General features: G+C 46.2%; 1 long non-coding RNA gene across 1 annotated transcript; it reads right to left on the bottom strand.

Annotated features, from left to right (window-relative positions):
* Positions 1–7927: 7927 nt before the first annotated feature.
* Positions 7928–21558, bottom strand: LOC121549267. Its single transcript, XR_005996779.2, has 3 exons — positions 21341–21558; positions 17379–17480; positions 7928–8187 (listed from the first exon to the last, which is right to left on the bottom strand). It is a non-coding gene; the product is annotated as an uncharacterized LOC121549267 (long non-coding RNA).
* Positions 21559–23491: the final 1933 nt, after the last annotated feature.

Genomic DNA, 23491 nt, shown 5'->3' with positions numbered 1-23491 from the left:
CACACATACACACACAAACACACATATATATACCAATAAATGTATACCATACCAACTCACACTTACTACACACATACTACATATTCCCATATATATACAAACACACACACACTGACTCGCTGCACCTTCTCCCCTCTCCCTCCTCAGTCACACAGCGATTGAGAGGTCAATATCTCACTTTATCCCCCGCTACGTTTTCCTCTGTCACTCACGTCTCCCTCTCCATTCATGCTCCAGGTTTAGCCCAACAAAGGAGACTGTGGGGGAGCAGCCTAGCCTTCCGCTAAGGGATAACGCTACAGTACGCTGCGCCGTGGCACTGCCCTCATGTCCGGGGCTTGACGGTTGTTTTGTGCTCGTCCGTCAGCCCAGACCTGGGCCCTGAAGAAACCTTCAGTCAGCGCCTCCTGCTCCCTGAAAGGAGGGATTCACACACCGCTGAAATATTCATGGAGGGAGGGAGGATGAAGAGAGGGTACCTGGATCATGCTGACCTTTTGACCCTGTCCGTACCTGCAGGATGAGGGAGTTTTAGGGTTTGTTCAGAAAATAAGGTTCTGGAAACTGTGTATTGTAACTAACGCAACATCTGCTCTTTAAAGAGGTTGACATTCCAGTCATAATTTGTTGGTTGGTCATTGTAAAACAAAATACACTGAAACATTTTCAAAGATAGACTAAATCATTTATTTAGATAGAAGTGGTCAGTAGGCTTCAGTAAGAATTTTATTTGTTATATTGTTGTGTATCTTTATCCAAGTTCAGATTATTCTCTGTAGCTATTTGCTGTTGTTCTCTCCCTGCCTACATACGCTCTATCATTATGTTGTCTCATAAACATCTCATAAACACTCCCACAATGTTAACTTGAGCACTTTTAGCACAGAGGGAAAAGCGGATGGCTGTCCTGAGCCAAGCGCTAGCTAGGACAGAGACAGAGACATGGGAGATAGAGCTCGGGTCAGAAGTTTGACATTCCTGCAGGCAGTGTGTGTCTCGTCAGTGAACACGTTTGGATTCTTTTAACGGGAGTCGATACCCCCTTCCGCTTCCCAAGCACTCGCTGTGAGTTGAGCGAGGGTAATGTGATTGAACCGGGACAAAGGGAGCTCTTAAAAGCAGCCTTTTAACTGGGTGTGTGGACCCATATCAATACAGCAGTTGTTTTGTGCATGAGGAGATCAAATGAAGTGGCATCGGGTGATACGCAGGGAAGGAATGGAGAAAGATGGATTGAAATGACTAGGGGGCTGTTTAAAAAAGAAAAGTGTTTTCTGTTTTTGTGATGTAAAACACACACAGGCAATGTCTTTCTTTTTCTGCATGTCTCTTTCCTCATTCTCCCCTTCTCCCTCACAGACACACCTCACACCTCACACTTCACACTCACAGACACAGACACAGACACAGACACAGACACAGACACAGACACAGACACAGACACAGACACAGACACAGACAAAGACACACCACACACCTCACACCACACACCTCACACCTCACACCACATACCACACATCCAACACCTCAAACCTCACACCACACACCTCATACCTCACACCACATACAACACATCCAACACCTCACACCTCACACCTCACACCACACACCACACACCTCACACCTCACACCACACACCACACACCACACACCACACACCTCACACCTCACACCTCACACCACACACCTCACACCACACACCTCACACCTCACAACACAAACCTCACACCTCACACCTCACATCTCACACCTCACACCTCACACCTCACACCTCACACCTCACACCACACACCTCACACCTCACACCTCAAACCACACACCACACACCTCACACTACCTACCTCACACCACACACCTCACACCTCACACCACACACATCACACCACATACCTCACACCTCACACCACACACCTCACACCACACACCTCACACCTCACACCTCACACCACACACCTCACACCACACACCTCACACCACACACCTCACACCACACACCTCACATCTCACACCACACACCACACACCACACACCACACACACCACACACCTCACACCTCACACCACAGACCTCACACCACACACCTCACAACACACACCTCACACCACACACCTCACACCTCACACCTCATACCTCACACCTCAAACCACACACCACACACCTCACACCACACACCTCACACCTCACACCTCACACCTCACACCTCACACCACACACCACACACCACACACCTCACACCACACACCTCACACGACACACGACACACCTCACACCACACACCACAGACCTCACACCACATACCTCACACCACACACCTCACACCTCACAACACACACCTCACACCACACACCTCACACCTCACACCACACACCACACACCTCACACCTCACACCTCACACCTCACACCTCACACCACACACCTCACACCACACACCACACACCTCAAACCGCACACCGCACACCACACACCAGACACCACACACCACACACCACACACCTCACACCACACAACTCACACCACACACACCACACACCTCACACCACACACCACACACCACACACCTCACACCTCACACCTCACACCTCACACCTCACACCACACACCTCACACCACACACCACACACCACACACCTCACACCACACACCTCACATTTCACACCTCACACCACCAACCTCACACCACAAACCACACACCTCACACCTCACACCACATACCTCACACCACACACCACACAGCTCACACCACACACCACACACCACACCACACACCACACACCTCACACCACACACCACACACACCACACACACCACACACACCACACACACCACACACCACACACATCACACACGTAAACTCTTCAAGCGTATTTCAAATGCGCCAGGGCGCCTGTATCACTGTGTCAGACGAAAGGGCCAGCTCTTAGGAAACAGAGGGGACATCTGAGGGAGAGAGAGAGAGTCACAGAGGGAAAGAGAGAGAGAGAAGAGGCGCTGAGGGGGGGAGTGAGAGAGAAGGGGAGAGAAGGAGGGGGCACAAGCGCAGCTTTCAACTGCCTTTTGTGGGCCTCTCTGCAGATGTCACCAGCTGTTACCCCGCACGGAGGGTTCCAGAGCGCGGAACATCGCCTCCGGCCCCGTCCTCGGCCACCTTTCAAGTGTCAATCAGGGAGGAGGGAGGCAAGGGGGGAGCAGGGAGAGAGGGGGGACCGGGGGACGGGGGTGGGGGGGGGGCAGGCTGGGCTTCGGTCACTGTCCTGTGAACAGTGCCAGCAATTCGCCATTGATTTAGCCTCGCTCAATAACAGAGGGGATGGAGCCAGCCGTGTGCACAGACAAAGAGGCCTGTGGCAAGGTTAGCTGGAGATCACAGCGCTAGGCTAGCATGAACGTTAGTTAGCCAGCATTGGTTAGCGTGGTTGAGCTGAGCGACATAGATGGCCCTGCCTGCTCCTTGGTGCAACAACACAACCGTGAGGGTGACCTGCAATTAGACATGAGGGTGGAGGGGTGGGGCGCAACGAGGAGAAAAGTTGTTTCACGACCGAAAGAGCAAACATAAAAGGGTGACATATGGTGTGATTGACAATAAGACAAACATTGTCTAGCAAAGAGGATAAAAAATGTGTTTAACACCGTTTAACCTTGAAGTGTCTGTCTACGGCTGACATGTTTCCCATGGTGCTCTCTGATATGGATTCAAAGGCACCTTTAACTACAGTACATCAATATCAGCTGTACTGTACATGACGGACTGAATGTTTAACCTTGTAATCCTCAGGGGAGTGTAGGGTCTGAATCCTCCAACGCCCAGCCACTACAGGGCATTTCCATGTAAAAAGACCCATGAGCACCAACATGTGAAGTTCATAGGAGCATGTCAAGTCTGGTGTCAAATGAAAGCTAAGAGTCTACAGTGCATTCGGAAAGTATTCAGACCCCTTGACCTTTTCCACATTTTGTTACGTTACAGACTTATTCTAAAATTGATTCAATATTTTTTTTTTCTCATCAATCTACACACACTACCTCATAACGACAAATCGAAAACAGGTTTTTAGAAATGTTTGCGAATGTATTGAAAAATGAAATACCTTATTTACATAAGTATTCAGACCCTTTGCTATGAGACTCAAAATTGAGCTCAGATGCATCCTGTTTCCATTGATTATCCTTGAGATGTTTCGACCTGTGGTAACTTCAATTGATTGGACATGATTTGGAAAGGCATACACCTATCTATATAAGGTCCCACAGTTGAGAGTGCATGTCAGAGCAAAAACCAAGCCATAAGGTTGAAGGAATTGTCCGTAGAGCTCAGAGACAGGATTGTGTTGAGGCACAGATCTGGGGAAGGGTACCAAAAAATGTCTGCTGCATTGAAGGTCCCCAAGAACAAGTTTGCAACCACCAAGACGTTTCCTAGAGCTGGCCGCCCAGCCAAACTAAGCAATCGGGGAAGAAGCAGTGGTGTACAGTACTTAAGTAAAAATACTTTAAAGTACTACTTAAGTAGTTTTTTGGGGTTTCTGTACTTTACTTTACCATTTATACAGTTGAAGTCGGAAGTTTACATACACCTTAGCCAAATACATTTAAACTCAGTGTTTCACAATTCCTGACAAATAATCCTAGTAAAAATTCCCTGTTTTAGGTCAGTTAGGATCACCACTTTATTTTAAGAATGTAAAATGTCAGAATAATAGTAGAGAGAATGATTTATTTCAGCTTTTATTTATTTAATCACATTCCCAGTGGGTCAGAAGTTTACATACACTCAATTAGTATTTGGTAGCATTGCCTTTAAATTGTTTAACTTGGGTGAAACGTTTCAGGTAGCCTTCCACAAGCTTCCCACAATGTTGGGTGAATTTTGGCCCATTCCTCCTGACAGAGCTGGTGTAACTGTCCTTACACATCTCTCTGGTCTTGGCTATTGTGGAGAGGTTGGAGTCTGTTTGATTGAGTGTGTGGACAGGTGTCTTTTATACAGGTAACGAGTTCAAACAGGTGCAGTTAATACAGGTAATGAGTGGAGAACAGGAGGGCTTCTTAAAGAAAAACAAACAGGTCTGTGAGAGCCGGAATTCTTACTGGTTGGTAGGTGATCAAATACTTAAGTCATGCAAATAAATGCAAATTAATTACTTAAAAATCATACAATGTGATTTTCTGGATTTTTGGATTCCGTCTCTCACAGTTGAAGTGTACCTATGATAAAAAATTACAGACCTCTACATGCTTTGTAAGTAGGAAAACCTGCAAAATCGGCAGTGTATCAAATACTTGTTCTCCCCACTGTAGATACTTTGTACCTGTTTCCTCCAGCATCTTCACAAGGTCCTTTGCTGTTGTTCTGGGATTGATTTGCACTTTTCGCACCAAAGTATGTTCATCTCTAGGAGACAGAACGTGTCTCCTTCCTGAGCGGTATGACGGCTGCGTGGTCCCATGGTGTTTATACTTGCGTACTATTGTTTGTACAGATTAATGTGGTACCTTCAGATGTTTGGAAATTGCTCCCAAGGATGAACCAGACTTGTGGAGGTCTACATAAAAAAAAAAGTGAATTATAAGTGAAATAATCTGTCTGTAAACAATTATTGGAAAAATTACTTGTGTCATGCACAAAGTAGATGTCCTAACCGACTTGTTAACAAGAAATTTGTGGAGTGGTTGAAAAACGAATTTTAATGACTCCAACGGGGGGCCAGTATGAAAATGTATGCACTCACTAACTGTAAGTCGCTCTGGATAAGAGCATCTGCTAAATGACTAAAATGAAAAAAAATAAAATAATCAACTTCCACTTGATTTATGGCAACATTTACTTTTACTTCACTACATTCCTAAAGAAAATTATGTAATTTTTACTCCATACATTTTCCCTGACACCCAAAAGTACTCGTTACATTTTGACAGGAAAATGGTCAAATTCACACACTTATCAGGAGAACATCCCTGGTCATCCCTACTGCCTCTGATCTGGCGGACTCACTAAACACATGCTTTGTTTACTGTAACCAGCATCCACTGAGCACCGACCAACGCTGAAAAGTAGGTGAAATGTTATTTCAATATCCACAGACGTTGTCAAGGTGTCATGTCGTACCTGACACTCCATTATTACTGCAGACATCTTTGAATCTTAATTTGGAGCAGATGTTTAACAGAGTTTTTAGAAAATGTGGTCACATAAAAAACTGGGGGAGATTTTACAGAAATTCTGTTACCAAACTTTGCATCTGCACAGTTCTTCCAGTAAATGTGTTTCTGTACCATTTTCAGTGTAATTTGTTAAAGTAGTCATTGTGCATAGAGTTGTATAGTTTTTTAAATCAACGGTTTTTGTTTGGCATACATTTTGAAGTGAAAAATCTGCGCAATTCTGTTACAGTGGAATTGCCCTACAGTAAATCACCCAGACGGGGTCACTAGTAAAAACCTCTTCAGACAGGAACACAAACAATGGCTTTATGGTTGACGTTGGCAGACGACACCGCGTCAAAATGGCCGACGCTGTCACATTGAGGTGATACAACTCAGCGCCTGAGAAAACATCAGTTTATTCCTTGTCTTCTAGCTGACTACCAGACTGTCGCAGGACTGTGTGTTCCTTACTGTTACACTTATCAGGCTGGCTAAGTGGGTCCATTATACAGGCAATTGCCTCTGACCTCCTGATAACCTCTGTAAAACAAAGGCCTTTGAAGAGGAGAGGAACTGGCCGTTTCATCTGATTTATGTCTTCCAAAAGCAAAATGGCCGACTCAGAGGTCCCAGACCATGGTTGACCTTGGTGTTTCCTGTCACCTCCTTGTGTCTGTGAGTCACCCAGGGGTTAGACACACACACACAAACACACACACACACACACGCATATGTGTACTTCCCATGTCTGCTCTTCTCTCAACACCTCGTCATGGAGAAGAATCGTCCTGAGTGGCCATTGAGAACACCCGTCATAAAAACAGCCCTGCAGGTCACACTCTCAAAGGCCACCGCTGACCCAGACTGGGTTAACTTCTTCATTGCAGTCAATGTAATTATAGAACGTCTACTCAATATCTAGTCAATAGAAATGTATGGAGACAGAGTGTTTGAATGGGAGGAAGTTGTGGTTATTTGTGTTGGGGATTTACCCCTATCTATCTACACATGAACTCTGGTTAACTCAAGAATCATGATAGTAGACACGATACCATTGTGGGGCATATTTAGGGTGAGGTTTGTTGTGTAACTTAAGATACATGTAATTTCATTTTGAATGCCTAAAATCTAGCACAGCATAAAATTGCTTTAGGTGATCTCATCCTAAAACATGTCTTATCCATTAAGACAACATGAAACGTGTTTTATCTATGATAACAATAATGATAAAGTATTTCTTTCTAGGGTTCTTTACCGGTCTGAGCAACTGGTACGTTTACTGCTCATTATAAACCAATCAAAAAGCGATTTCCTCTGTCTTCTATGGAGATGACCCTCTTCATGTTACAGTTGGAAACAATGGGGGGCCAAATCACTTCTGCCCGTCAGACATGTAACTAAACACAACTTCAGACGAGCCACAAACACTTTTCCGAGAGGTAATATCCATGAGCATAAATCAACTGTGTCATAAATCAAAAGAATGACCCCCCCCATACCAACCTCTACCCCCATCCCCTCTTCCATAACTCCCCCCTTCCTCTCTCCTTCCCTCTGTAGCCTGTCTCTGTACCCACTGTGTACCCTCTGGTAGAAAGGTAACTTTCCAACAGCAATCAACCACGTCATCAATCAAAAGAATGACCCCAAACCCCACACGTCATGGCCCCCTTTCTCTCTGCATCCTCGACCTTCCACCTCCCTCTCTTCCCCTCCCTTCCCTCCCTATATTGAGCCTGCCACCAGAGGTCAATCAAACACATCAGAAATAAAAGTATCCCAAAAGTCCCCCAATACAATCCCCTCCCTGTGCCGCCCTCTCCTCTCCTGGTTACCCACCACCAGGAGTCAGATCCTCTTCCTCGGTGGGTGTGAGTGTTCGTCCCCAGGGGGTCGGGTCACCTCGAGGTCCTGGGGCAGGAGGGGAGGGGTTGATGGTACCAGAGGTCTCTCTCGGTGACACTGTGACTGAAAGTCCCCTCTGTTCCGCTCCGCTCTGCTCTGTTCTAAGCCTGCAGTGTTGCTCTGTGTTTTTCTGCCCCCTGCAAAGTGAAAAATAGCAGGAAACGTATATCTGTCAGTGTCCATTCAGGAGATCACCTGTAAGGAAACGGAGCGGCCAGTAAGTGCTGACACAATCATCCCTGTGCCTAGCAACACATCCTGGTTCCGGCCCAGACGCGCGGGACTGTACAGTACGTCTGAGCCTCACAGCTTCCTGCCTTAGAGGATAGGGGGAGACAGGGGGGAGACAGGGGGAGAGAGAGGGGGGAGACAGGGGAGAGACGGGGGAGACAGGGGGGAGACAGGGGAGAGAGAGGGGAGAGTTTCTTCTTTGATTCAGAAGAAAGGAATGAAAATGTGTTTGTTTGCATGTGTAGAGGACGGGTAGAGGAAATGTGTGGTGTAAAGTGACAGAAGTTATCGTGACTGAACATTGTGATGCGAAACAGAGCCAGTCTGCTGAAGACAAAATCAGTAGCATTGTCATAACAGAACGTTTCCTGTTATAGTTGTCTATGGAGTGGTTCAAATGGAAGTTAAAGGATTCAAATCTGTTTCTGTGCAAAAAAGGGTTAGAGGAAATGTAGAGCGCAAGACAAACTAAAATAAGTGATCTCAACAAGATATTTAATACCCAATCAGCTATGGAGGGGCTAATATAGTCGAAAATAAACTTGTCCACCACGTGAGATTACTTGATTATCTCCTGAAATATAACTTACTATAAAGTCACAGTTAATGATAAGGTTGTTAATGATGCCCTGATGACACTCTTCAGCATAGCCACTAACATCTGTTGAAAGTGTCTCTCTCAGCCTAGCTTAAAGCAGATTTGATATACATGTTCATCAGTCACGCATGTTTCTGTGTTCTGGGCTACTTTTTCTTAACCCTGACTCAGCACAGAGAGCAGCGTTTGATCTTCTCTGGTGTTGTGATGTTGTGTTCCTCCCATTACAAAGAGTGACTCCAGAATACCAGGAAATGGGGTCCCTGGAGAGGAGGGGCAGAGACCCTGTTTATCCCAATCACAACGCACGGCGTGACCAACGACCCAGCCCTGCACCTGGCCTAGTGAGGTGCCAAGCACGCACACACACATTAAGCACACATCCACACGCACACGTACACGTACACGCACCCACGCACACACGCACACACACACACACACACACACACACACACACACACACACACACACACACACACACACACACACACACACACACACACACACACACACACACACACACACACACACACACACACACACACACACACCTCATATCCCTTTCCTTGCATATGAAGGTGTGTGTTAACATTACCAGTACCTCACAGAGACACAGCTACTCAGACACACTGGTCACCTGAATGGACGGTAGCTGACACTACATTATATACACTGAGTGTACAAAACATTATGAACACCTGCTCTTTCCATGACAGACTGAGCAGATGAATCCAGTTGAAAGCTATGATCCCTTATTGATGTCACTTATTAAATCCACTTCAATCAGTGTAGATGAAGGGGAGGAGAGAGGTTAAATAAGGATTTTTAAGCCTTGAGACAGTTGAGACATGGATTGTGTATGTGTGCCATTCAGAGGGTGAATGGGCAAGACAAAATATTTAAGTGCCTTTGAATGGGGTATGGTAGTAGGTGCCAGGCGCACCGGTTTGTGTCAAGAACTGCAATGTTGCTGGGTTTTTCACACTCAATAGTTTCCTGTGTGTATCAAGAATGGTCCACCACCCAAAGGACATCCAGCCAACTTGACACAACTTTGGGAAGCATTGGAGTCAACATTGGCCAGCATCCCTGTGGAACGCTTTCGACATCTTGTAGAGTCTATGCCCTGATGAATTGAGGCTGTTCTGAGGGTTAAAGGGAGGGGAGGGGGGGGCGATCTCACGATTTCCACGAGATGGGCCTGCTGCAAAGTGAATATTGTCTATATTGTAAAGATTCATGAAAACTGAAACTTGCTTTTGGTCTTAATTTAAGGTTAGGTTTAAAATCCGATTTTATGACTTTTTGGCTGTGCCAGCTAGTGACCAAGATTCATGACAATAAATGCCAACCTGCACAGTATATGGGCAAAAGGTGAGACTTCCTCTGTGCTTTCTCTGAATCCAAGGGGGTGTATTATTTTGATGGTGGTGCAGGATAATGAGTTTTATTCAGATTCCCCCTTGGGGGCCTAGGGCTTTTATATGTGTAGGCTCCCATCCAGGAAACATATGTTACGCTCCTACTAAAAATACACCAAACACTACTAACCATGTTGTACCCCTGCCATAGAATTCACTTTGGCACAGAGGGCCAGCATTGTGGGGGCGGTGAAAAGAAGACCAGGTCTCACATCCTTTGTGCTGTGAGGACCGAGGAGTCACATTGCAGACTGGTGGAATCAAAGACTTGCCAGCCCAAAACTTTCAACAAAGTTTTTTTCCTTGGGGTTCAGACAGGAGGGCTGGGGAGTTGTCACCACACCCTTTCTGTCTTTCACTATTCCTTTCTTCCTTTCCATCCCTCCATCCCAGTCTCTTTTTCTCACACTTCTTTCTTGCTGTTCCTTCCTAGATTTATCTCTCTCTCCGTCTTAGTCTTAGTCTTTTTCTTTCTCACTGTCATCCCTCTTCTTGATCTTTCTCTCACTTTAGGACTTTAGGGGTCCGTTGGGAGGGACTCTCTGTCTCTCCGCCCCCGCCCCCGCCCCCCACCCACCCACCCACTCTCTGTGTCTCTCCACCCCCCTGCCCCCCACCCACCCACCCACTCTCTGTGTCTCTCCACCCCAGCCCCCGCCCCCCACCCACCCACTCTCTGTGTCTCTCCACCCCAGCCCCCGCCCCCCACCCACCCACTCTCTGTGTCTCTCTCCTGCTCTCTCTGTATAATGTGTCCCTGGTGCCAACTCTAGAGGAGCCCCATTGTCTCTTTGACCGAAGCACCTGTCACCACAGTGTTAAGGGGGAGCAGGGAGCAGAGAGCACTGAGCTTATAAATGAACTGGAGACATCTTAACCCAAATGAGTCACAACGTGACGCCGGCGCAATTTGTACTTCAAACCCTTTTAAACATTGTGTGTTTGAGCTACAGACTTTTGGGTTGTACCATTGGATTTGTCTAGTTCTTCTGCATCCGTTGGTATCCATTAGTATGTGTGAGCTAGACATAAGGCGATCCCGAAGGGGCCTGGGGCCGGGTCTTTTTACAAAAACGTCTGTAGGGCCAGAATAGTTTGAGTTACAAACTTTCTATGAAAAACTGAGACTCTCACAAACACACACATGCTTTGCTACACAAAAACCATTAGAAGGTAAGCGGTTCCTCTACATAGAAGATCATAGGAAATCCCAGGACATACTGTCTATAATACTGTAATAAGCTCACATAGTTGCTGTCACAAACTCCAAACTCCACACAGTTGTCACTGATTAGTTGGATAATCATTTCCCACTGAGCAAACAATTTCTGTACTCACAGCATTCATATAATTCATTTCTATCAGGCTTTTGCTTTGGCGGACATTTGTCAATAAAACTCATGAATGCAACTGTTTATGTCAAATCGTTTTGTGTTCTACTTGTAGCCCTGGTTGTCCTGAAAAGAACATGGAAAATATCTTCATTGTGAGGCTAAATATAAGGCCTGGACATGCAGAGAAATGAAAGTCAGATAAATGAAAATATGATTTTTGCTGGGGTCTTAGGACTGATAGGGTTAACGCAATCTACTCACGTTCACGTACGCTGTTTCATAGATCCGGTTTTACATGGCCCATATGCCTGCGCACTAGCATTCAGTGCCCACTGGAGCCCTGCACGAGCACGTCATCCAGAAACATGACAGACAGTTGATGAATAGAAAATGTTAATATCTTTGGCTGTGAGTGATGTAGAAAAACATTTGCCTCTAAGACAATTACTTGAGTAATTTAATGGATATTTTGTGCACAAAGGTGATGGCTAAGAGTCTTATTTTCAATTTTCAAATTTGACTTCTCTACGGGAATTGTCTTTCTGGGCCAGACATCAGTTCAAGGGGGAGTGGAGGGTGCTAGTGGAGTAGGGTGCCCCCAACAGGCCCCTGACTGCATGGACAGACCAAACTACATGGACAGACCCCCCCCCCCCCAAACACACACACACACCCACACTATTGGTTTTCATGAGGTGAGGGTGGCATCAAAGGTCCTACTATGTGTGCGATCCTGGAGCAAAGATAATTTGAGCTGCTAAACAGCTGAGTGTCAAAGAGCTTTTATCAAGGGTCACGGCGCCCAGACTGTTCCCCCTTACTCCCCCCCAAACACACACACTCACATACACACGTTCATGAACACGCAAACGTACACACGCACACACACACACACTTCTTCCATCTACCCCTCTTCCCTCCCTCACCCTTTCCAGACACACAGCGGACTCAGCTGTTGCGTCTTCTCACTTTTAGTGTACATGACAAGAGCATGTGATGAGGACATGCTACAGCGGCACTGTTTGAGTGTGTGTGTGTGTTTGTGTGTGTGTGTCTGTGTGTGGTGCGCGCGTGTGCTTGCGTGTGCACGTGTGTTTTCACACTTGTGTGCATGGTGATATGCTGTCATAGTCAACAAGGGCACAGTAGCAGACTGACTATTTGGGTGCCAGCCTGGATGCTAGCCTGCTTGTATGGTCTACTACCTCTGGGTTTTCACTTCGCCCTGCATCTCTGTCTGTCTGTCTGTCTGTCTGTCTGTCTCTTTGTAGCTATCTGTCTACAGTCTCTTTCTCTCTCGCTCTCTCTCTCTGTTGAACTCGCTATTTCTACACCATTTTGGTGACTGACTGGATATTTATATGTACTTGCCTGTCTATGTCTACAGAATGTCCATTGTTTCTTGACTTAACTGTCTGTCAACCTTTTATTAAACCCATTTCATGCTATCGTACATGACTTGTGATTTTCAAACTGGGATCATTCTGATAAGTACGTATAATTTAGAAAGAATACTACACAACAATCACCTGTTCCATCATATCATTAGGGTTTACTGCCTGTGTTATTCTCAGTCATCGTTTTCTAGAAAACTCCATTACCGGAACCCGAGTCTGTGTCTTGCTAAATAGAGAAATGATAACAGTGATTTACAGTAGTTTGGAATAGGTTGTTTCAAGGCTACGTCAGGGCTAAATGGCAATGTTTAAGATGCCTCACTCCTGCCAACCATGACAGACAAAGGCTATTGTCTGACCACAAATGTACTAGAGTCATTAAGATAATTAATGCCTCTATTACAGGGTGCATGGGGCTGATGTTGCTGTGTTAAGAGACCAGGATACGACAGACATGCAGGACTTACAAGTCCGCAAACAGACCAATAAAAGTTTAGAAACGAATGCATTACGAGGTGTTACTATAGTATGGTATGTAAGGAGCAATCAACGAGGGGCTATGCGTTCACTGGAAAATAAAGAATGACGTGGAAGGTGTGTTCCAGGACACTTACTTTCCAGAGAACGCATAGAGCCTTGAGTTAATTATCCATTTCATACCATGGCTATAATTTAACACATTTGCCAGTAGAAATGTATTCATTTGTCAGTAGAAATGTAACAACATCCACTGAAGTAGCTAGCAAGTTTACTAGCTAGCTAGCTAGCTACAGTAGTTGCCTTGGTAATCTCAGACTTGCTAGCTTAGCTAACCAAATAGCTTGCTATTATGAAAATCGAATTCAACAATGCCAAAACAATAATGTTTTCAATTCACATTTTGCTTTCAAAAGCAGCTCAAACATACAACATGTAAGAATGAACTTCATAGCCATTGAATTATACATTGTAATTATACCGTGTGTTATAGGGAAATAATGCACGCTCTAGAATGCCCTTCAAGCCTGTCAGAAACGAGTATTCAACAATGCCATGGTATAATATAATGTATTGTAATTTAGGGGGCAAACTACACAGCATTTCAGGTGAAGTCTGTTAGTGGTATACAATGACAAATGTCATAGTGTTACAACATGGTTGTCCCATATAATAATTCTGGCCTGGAAGGGTCTCAGTACATATGGTAAGCCTCTTAAAGTATACACTTGTCATGTTGAATCTACATTGCAATACTTACATTTGTGAGCGATACCAAATGCTCGCTTAGCCATAGCAACACACACATGCACACATACGCACACACGCATGAAAATACGCACGCATGCAACCACACGCAACCACACTTCCCCCTACCCCTCTACCCCAACACACATCTTTATCTAAATGAAAGCATGTTCAGATTACCATGCTAATGTCCCAGCATTGTGTACAAAACCACTTTACTGGTCTCATAAGACCCCCCTCCCCCCATCCTCTCAGTGCGGACCCGGATCCCCGGACTGACATTTGCAGCTCCTTTCCTCAGCTCAGTCGTCCTCCCTCCATCCCGACTGTATTCCGCAGGGCCATTATCTGCTCTTATCTCCTGCTAAGTCCCCCATCAGCCGCTCGCTGAGAAAATGGCCACATTGTTGCTCAGGAGGAGTTAAGACGCTCTTGGCTGCTCTGAAATGCACCCAGCAGATGTTGCCATTTGAGAGAGATTTATATGCCTGGCCCTTTTCTTAGGAGAGGGAGGGAGGGAGAGAAAGAGGGATGGATGGAGAGATGCATGCGTGGAGGGAGTGGAGGGAGGAGAGGTTTAAATATTAGAAGGCCAACAGCTGGTTGCTTATCCTGCCTTGAGTGCATTAACCTCCCTGGCCTGTTTTAGAGCAGGAGAAGGAGCCTGCCGGCATCTGGAGCCTCGCATGCTACAGGCTTAAGTGGGAACCATACGTTGCCGCGGACGACCGATGCCTCTGTCATCATGGCGATGGGAGGAGAAGTCCCATGGCGCTTGGATACGGAAGACGCTGGTGATGCGCACTTGAGAAATCAAAGAGGACAGAGTGTCTTGCCCAAGGTTGATGGTTCCTTCTATAGGTAATGAACAAACTGTAGCAGCCTGAAATACATGATATGAATGTATCGGCCTATGGCAGGGTTTCATACCATACTTCCACCAGCAAACCAGACAACCAGTCGCCAACCAGTCTTACACATGCAGTCTTTTGGCGCTAGAAGACACACACACACACACACACACACACACATACACACACCAGTGTTTCCCCATGTGTGTATCTTTCAACACATTTGAACATGTGGTGTTAGGGGAGTCAGGAGCTCCACTGTACACATTGTAAGTGAGTGTGTGCTGAAGAGTTATCTACAAGAGGACAGTGGGGCAGTGACATTGACATTAGCCACGTTTCCCTATAGCTGGTGATAGCAGTACATGGCTCATAATAAGACCCATCCAAACCATAGAGGAGAATGAAACAACCTCCATGTATCTATAACCATCCATCTGTCCTTGAATATTGTGACCATGTTTTCTGTTGTATATGTATGTTGTGACACACAGAGGCAGTCTCCCACAGAGCGAACCCCAACAAGACAATTTAAAAGGCTTTACATGAACATGTCGTTAATTGATTTTACATCCACGACCACAGAAGGCTTTGTTTCTCTGAGATGCTGCTTGGACGGTCTGGCTAGGACAATGTAGCCACGTCCCTCGTCTCTTGTCTTGGCTGCTTCTGTTTCAATGTCATTGCTTTGATTTCATTCTTCAGAGCCCAATGGACAGGGAGTATTAGGGCCTTGTCTAGCCTCCACAGCAGACACTGGCGTCCGTTTCTTCCACTGCCTCAGTCCCACAGACAAGCATATCATGAACAGTGAACACACTTCCAATTCTCTCTTTAATTCTCCATGTTAGGAGATTAGAACAAATTGTTACATTCTAAGGGACAGATTTTGAAAATCAAGAAGTAAAAAAATTTATAATACAGTATCATCCCCTGTGTTTTGTTTGCAGGAAGTGGATAGAGATATTCTCCAGTCTAAATCTTTTATTGTGGCATTTGTTTGAAAAAAAAGAGAGAAAGAAATGGGACATATTTTAAAGCCTCTCAGTGTCACAGGAATTAAACGCGCAAAAGGATAAAAGCAGCTTAGACTGCTGAGAGTAAATGTAAGAGAACACACAATGGGATGGGTGTAAACGGCGGATTCTTCTCGGCTCTAAACTTATCAACCGCAGGCTTTGTCCTCAATCCAGTTAAGTGAGTCCCGAACACGCCCCTGTTGTGTCCCTTTAATGGTAGGAGAGTGACTTGTGCTGTCGCCTTTTCATGGGGATTACAGCTAAGTGCTTAAGTTGTAGGAAAACGTGGATTTAGTGACGGACAGAGGGAGAGGGAGAGAGGGAGAGAGGGAGAGCGAGAGAGAGGGAGAGAGGGAGAGCGGGAGAGAGGGAGAGAGGGAGAGCGGGAGAGAGGGAGAGAGGGAGAGAGGGAGAGAGGGAGAGCGGGAGAGAGGGAGAGAGGGAGAGAGGGAGAGCGGGAGAGCGGGAGAGAGGGAGAGAGGGAGAGAGGGAGAGAGGGAGAGAGGGAGAGAGGGAGAGAGGGAGAGAGGGCAGAAAAAGGACCCTTCTGAAGGATTTGTGGCAGGAACGCGTTTTCACTCCGTCTATCTGTCTGTAGTGGTGAGGAGATGGATAAAAAGGCCAACTGACACACACATAAACACACAGCTCTCTCTGTCTCCTTTTCTAATTAATTTCGCACTGTGCTGCCGTATGAGACTTGGCCCTGGGAGTGTCCGCTCCTGCAGTTTCAGCTCTCATCTCTCTCTGATGCCAGAAAATGACTCAATGTGCAGAAAAAGGACAACGTTTCAAAGAACTAACAAGGAAAGAAAGAAAATATATCAATACAAAAAAATTGAAGTGTGACATTTTACGAATTTGAATTTGGGAGAAAGAGAGCGAGAGAGAGCAGGAGAGAGAGAGGAAGCGAGAAGGAGGTTAACAATGTCACAGACGATGGACGAGTGTCAGAGAGCGAAAGCCTCTCCTTGAGCCTCATGGGTGCGTCTCTCTCTCTCCTGGACAGCTGTGTGTGTAGGTAAACCCAGGAACACCTGTCCCTATTGTCCATGCCACACACAGGCACACACACCACTCCACTGAGTACACAACACCCAATACTGAGTAAAGATGAAGAAAGGGCCCATCCCAGGGTCGAGGTAAAACTTCCTATTCAGACGGTTGATTGTACAGCAGACATTACCAACCATCTTTTCTCTCTCAGGGCCTTGATGTGTTCCTCATAGCCACTGCAGAGCTATTGTCCCTACCTTTGTTGTGTTGTGTTTAAGCAGGATGATGATGGCGATAATGATGATGACGATGATGACGATGATGATGGTTTCTCTCTGCTAAGGCTGGAGGAGCAGCAGCTGCAGCAGAGAGGTTGAGAGAAACAAACACAATGACTCTGTTTACTCATGGAACAAAAAGGTACAATATGGGCTTCAATGTGTGTGTGTGTGTGTGTGTGTGTGTGTGTGTGTGTGTGTGTGTGTGTGTGTGTGTGTGTGTGTGTGTGTGTGTGTGTGTGTGTGTGTGTGTGTGTGTGTGTGTGTGTGTGTGTGTGTGTGTGTGTGTGAGGAGGGGGGAAAGAGTACGCGGAGGGCAGAGAAGGAAAGAAAGAGCGAGAGAGAGAGAGAGAGAGAGAGAGAGAGAGAGAGAGAGAGAGAGAGAGAGAGAGAGAGAGATAGAGAGAGAGAGAGAGAGAGAGAGAGAGAGAGAGAGAGAGAGAGAGAGAGAGAGAGAGAGAGAGAGAGAGAGAGAGAGAGAGAGAGAGAGAGAGAGAGAGAGAGAGAGAGAGAGAGAGAGAGAGAGAGAGAGAGAGAGAGAGAGAGAGAGAGAGAGAGAGAGATAGAGAGAGAGAGAGAGAGAGAGAGAGAGAGAGAGAGAGAGAGAGAGAGAGAGAGAGAGAGAGAGAGAGAGAGAGAGAGAGAGAGAGAGAGGCTAGAGACAGCCATGTGAGGCTAGACAGCCACTGTTTTAATAAGGTTTTGCATCCGACTGAAGAAAGTGCATTTAGAGCCAGCAGAAAGATCAAGCACCAGCATCCAAAAAGACTGACAGAGAGAGAACCAGCTCTAAGTAGTTGAGCTCATGCAGTAATCCAGTGGTTTAGTGGCCGGGTGACTGTGGCCTGGCCACCATGTATTAAAGCAGAGAGCAGTAGGAGGTATTGCTATCAGACTCCTCTGGGCCAGAGACTCTAATGGCTGTGATTAAGCCCATCCAGACCTCTGCTTGGCTCTCTGTGGTAGTAGGGACTAAACCTTGTCTTACTCACAGAGACAAAAGCACAGCCTCAGGGATGGATAACACTATTAATCCGCCTGGCACACACAACAAGAAAAAACACAGACACACACACACGACACACACATTCACACACACATACACACACATACACACACACATACAAACACAAGTAGTGCACACCAGACAGGCACATTATATTGTTACACAACAACTCTCTAACTCTACTCTTTTCTATTCAACTACTCCAACTCTGTCTAATAAGTCATGTTGCTTTATTTGTTTTAGTGAGGAAAGGGTTAAGTCCGCTAGCTCACTCTCTCTGCCTTGGCTGGCTGTGCAGTAAGGACACTAAGTAGCAGATGTTCACCTGGCGAAGGAAGATTCTTTTGCACACACACATACACAAACACGTACACACACAAATATATACACGCCATGGGCTCTTTCAAGGATGAATGGCTTTCAAACACATACACACACACAAACACATACACACACAAATACACACATACACATGCCCTTCGAGGAGGAGTGACTATCTCACACACACACTCAGGCCCTTAGTGGAGGAGCAGCCCAGATGGTCAGGGAGAGGACCAGTGCCCAGTGTCATCCTAAGAGAAAGAGGGGGGGAGAGAGAGAGAGGGAGAGAGAGGGGGGAAAGGGAGGAGAGGAGAGAGAGAGAGAGAGAGAGAGAGAGAGAGAGAGAGAGAGAGAGAGAGAGAGAGAGAGAGAGAGAGAGAGAGAGAGAGAGAGAGAGAGAGAGGGAGGGGAGGGAGGGAGAGAGGAGAGAGAGAGAGAGAGAGAGAGAGAGAAAAGAGAGAGAGAGAGAGAGAGAGAGAGAGAGAGAGAGAGAGAGAGAGAGAGAGAGAGAGAGGGAGGGAGGGAGGGAGTGAGGGAGGGAGGGAGGGAGGGAGACAAGAATAAGGGCTGAAGCAAACAGAAAACATCAACATCACCCTGCTGAGAGAGGAAGAGCCAAGAGAATTCTCCTCTATCAAGTATACACTTGTGTACATTATATGGTCCAGAATTTACCAACTCACTACAAAATTACCTGTTGCAGAAGTGAGCAATTATCTTGAATTCTGTTTTATGTAGTATTTCCAAAAAAAATGGTAACGCTGAACATACCCCAGATTCTCAAAAAGTTGATTTGACAAATATCTAATATACCTTTGTGTTGTTTCAGAAAGTACGATAAAATATAATGAATATATTATATTATATACATCATTATATAATATATAATAATAATCATATTCATACCCCTTTAGAAAGATGCAAAGAACAAAAGAACAACCTGTGCCAAGCATCTGAACAGTCTGAGTTTTCCTCGGTCAGATATAGAAAACTTTAGTCCAGATGGCAATATTTTTTCTAGCGTTAATTCATTTATTTCATGTCACAGTTCTGCTTTGATCCCTCCTCTCTCATAATTAATGTGTTTTTCTGTGTGCTGCTCTTGAAGTCATTGTTCCAGGGTTTACTGTACTGTACCAACGCTTGCTGGCGTTGACACACACACACACCTGACACACACACACACACCTGACACACACACCTGACACACACACACACACCTGACACACACATCTGACACACACACACACACCTTTTGCTTTGAAACGTCTCAGCGGGCTCTCTCCAGAGTGGCTCACACATACACAAACAAACACACACACACACACACACACACACACACACACACACACACACACACACACACACACACACTGGACTGGGTGCTTGTTCTCCAGTAGTTATAATACAGTGGTTGACATGGGTCATTCATCCATAATTGATCAGATACAGCTGCCATCACTGACTGGAGATCAGATCAGTTCTAGAGATGCTGTTGTCTCCACCTGTTCACTTTTAGCTTTCACCATCAAAAACAACTATTGGGTAGGACTTTCTTTTACGGTACTGTTAATAATAATAATAATAATAATTTGGGGGGGTGCTTATATTTGTCCTGCTGCACACAAGTGTGTAATGGAAAGGTGTTTCTTGCATATCCCATCTCCCCCTGAGACACCCGCAGGGAGTGGGCTCACGGCCAGGGTCACCATTGTACAGTGCCCCTGGAGCAATTAGGGTTAAGTGCCTTGCTCAAGGGCACAGCGACAGATTTTTCACCTTGTCGGCTCGAGTATTCGAACCAGCGACCTTTCAGTTACTGGCCCAATGCTCTAACCTTCCCAATGTTGTTCCACTGGTATATAAATTAACAGAACATTTAGTGGTATCAATGAGTACTATTATTCATTGATTATTAGGGCGTTATTACCGTTTTACATTTCTGGGTAAATTCCTGGTAATTTCTCTACTAGTCTTGAATTAGTGTGTGTGTGTGCGTGCATGTGTGCGTGTGTGTGTGCGTGTGTGCGTGCATGTGTGTTTTAATGCCCTCGAGAGAGTATGTGCACTTGTTGGTGGGGGGTTAGAGGAGGGCGAGGGAGGCGGGATGAGGGGAGGGTGTGGAGCAGGGAGGAGGAGAGGAGGGGAAGAGGGGGAGTGAAGGGGGGGTAATGCCCTGCGATGTACCCACTGGACCACTGAACCATGTCCTCTTCTCCCAGCTTCCCCTCTTTCTTTTTTTTCTAAATGCAAGTCACCGTGAAAAATGTGCTGGTCCAATATTTGCACAGAAGTGGTGCTGGGACAGGCAGATAACCTATCAGTATTTGACTTTGGCTTCCCATGCTCCAAATAGCCATCCTCCGCCTGTTTAGCTTATTGATTGGCTTGGCAAGAAACTAGGTCCCTTCAGCAGTGACCAAGGTCACAGAACACATGGACCCCATGCCCCCCTCCTCCCCCTCCTCCTCCCCCTCCTCCCCCTGCTCCCTCTCAAACACACACTCAGTCACACTCTTACACAGACACACACTCATGCATGGAACCACTCATACAAATACACTTAGAAAGACACACACACACTCATAATCTGATAAGTATGCATAATACTTACAGTTAGAACTTAGTGAGATCTTCGTGGTAAGAGTCGAGAATATCACCTGTAGCTTTAGGAACAGCCAAGTGTATGTGTGTGTGCCTTTGAATGTTTCTATGCATTTCTGAGTATTCATGTGGGTGAGTGAATGTTGGTGGTAAGTGTATCTGTGTATCTGTGTGTGTGTGTGTGTGTGTATGTATGTATGTATGTATGTATGTATGTATGTGTGTGTGTGTGTGTGTGTGTGTGTGTGTGTGTGTGTGTGTGTGTGTGTGTGTGTGTGTGTGTGTGTGTGTGTAATGGCTCAGGGTAAGGTCCAGGGGCAGAGTCCTCCACTCCTCTGTGAGATCGATAGGATTGAATTCTGAAGGTTTTCTCAGGGACATCGGCCTGGCCTGTCAATACTGCTCTCTGTCACATGTGCACCTCACACACATAAACACACACACACTCACACATACACAAACGCACACGCACACACACACAAACGCACACACACATCTAACTGTCCCATACCCAGACCCCTCCATCACCCCTCCCTTCCTCTACTCCCCTGACCCCTCCTCTCCTCCTTTCAACTATTTACCCCACCCCTCTCTTCCTAATCCGCTTCTCTCTCCCCCCTCCCCTGCTCTCTCACTCCACCCATGTCACCCATGTCACCCTGACCCAACCCCCTGCCCCTTCCTACTCCTGCTATGTGCCCTACTTTAGGAGAGTTACAGAGAAGCAACAGATTCTGTCTTTCCTCTCTCCATTAAAGAGAGAGAGCGAGAGATTAAAAGAGCGATTGAGAGAAAAAGAAAGAAAGAAAGAAAGAAAGAAAGAAAGAAAGAAAGAAAGAAAGAAAGAAAGAAAGAAAGAAAGAAAGAAAGAAAGAAAGAAAGAAAGAAAGAAAGAAAGAAAGAAAGAAAGAAAGAAAGAAAGAAAGAAAGAAAGAAAGAAAGAAAGAGAGTGCTTGGCTAACTCTACAGACCTTTTATCTAAATGTGATCACAAACAACAGGAGACAAGAAGACTTAGGGCTCTATTTGAAACAGTCTTCTCAGACACCTTGTCCTATCTCTAGGGAAAGGAGACAAAGAAGGAAGCCATCGAGGAGAATTGTGACCCAGCCCAGTGGTGAGGACGCAGACTCTTTTGTGACACCTCTGTGACACCGTCCCATCTCCTGTCCTTTCCTGCAGTCCATCCATATGATTTACAGCTCAGTGAAACTCGGACAACATAAACTCTCGCCACCTTACGATGGCCCTGGACAAGCTCTTTGATTTATGCCTGACGCTCACACGTTCCACAGCGCTGTGTGACTGATATTCCTGATATTCCCAGAGTCCTTGGTCGGAGACCCACTGGGCTCCAAGGGAGACTGGCTAAGCCCCCGTTGCTAATAGGGAAAGGGACTCAGATACCTGCTGTGTGGGGGATAAATGTCACACACACACACACACAGGGACACATACACAGATACAGGCACACAGGCAAAGAAGGACACACAGACGGAACGATAGACAAATTACACTTAATATGGCTCTAGGGAGTTTGTAGCCTGTGGTAGGGTCTGTGACTCTGATCTGGTCCCCAGCCACTGGGAGAAGGCCTTGGAGCCTGGGGCTCGCCTAGAGGCCAGAGCAGGGCTGAGGAGGCCACAGTGAGGCCAGGAGAGGAGTTATAGCCTTGTCCCTAGTACTGAAACATAATGTCACCCTTGTATAGCAGGCCAGGCAGTATAGAAGGCTTGTCCTCTGTTCCTTCACACTTCTACTTCTCAACTTGCTAAATTGCTCGCCGTCTCAAAGTCATAGGGCACCCCCCAAAATACCTATCGTCTGTCCCCTCACAAACACACACACATACTTCTCATCCCGCCACCTCTAACACCCCCTCCTTGCGCCCCCATCGCTAAACAGCTGTCTGAGACGTGGCGGTATGAGGGGCAAGTGCTACATCACTGTCATCCCTCCATCACCTGCATTCCTTACTTTCCTTCCCCTTCTCCCCCTCTCCCTCTATCCATCACCATTTTCAGATGCAGGGCCTGACAAGGGCACATCCAGCTCTGAGCTCATACATCACCTTTATAGGGGAGAGCTAAACCAGGGAGGGGGGCTGTGGGGGAACGAGAGGGGTGGTGCCAGTGTCCCAAACTCCTTCAGAACTTGGTAT

This window comes from Coregonus clupeaformis, chromosome 33 (genome assembly GCF_020615455.1).
Source record: "Coregonus clupeaformis isolate EN_2021a chromosome 33, ASM2061545v1, whole genome shotgun sequence".
NCBI lineage: Eukaryota > Metazoa > Chordata > Actinopteri > Salmoniformes > Salmonidae > Coregonus > Coregonus clupeaformis.
Note: the sequence above shows the minus strand (reverse complement) of the source record. Positions and strands in the feature narration are given on the sequence as shown.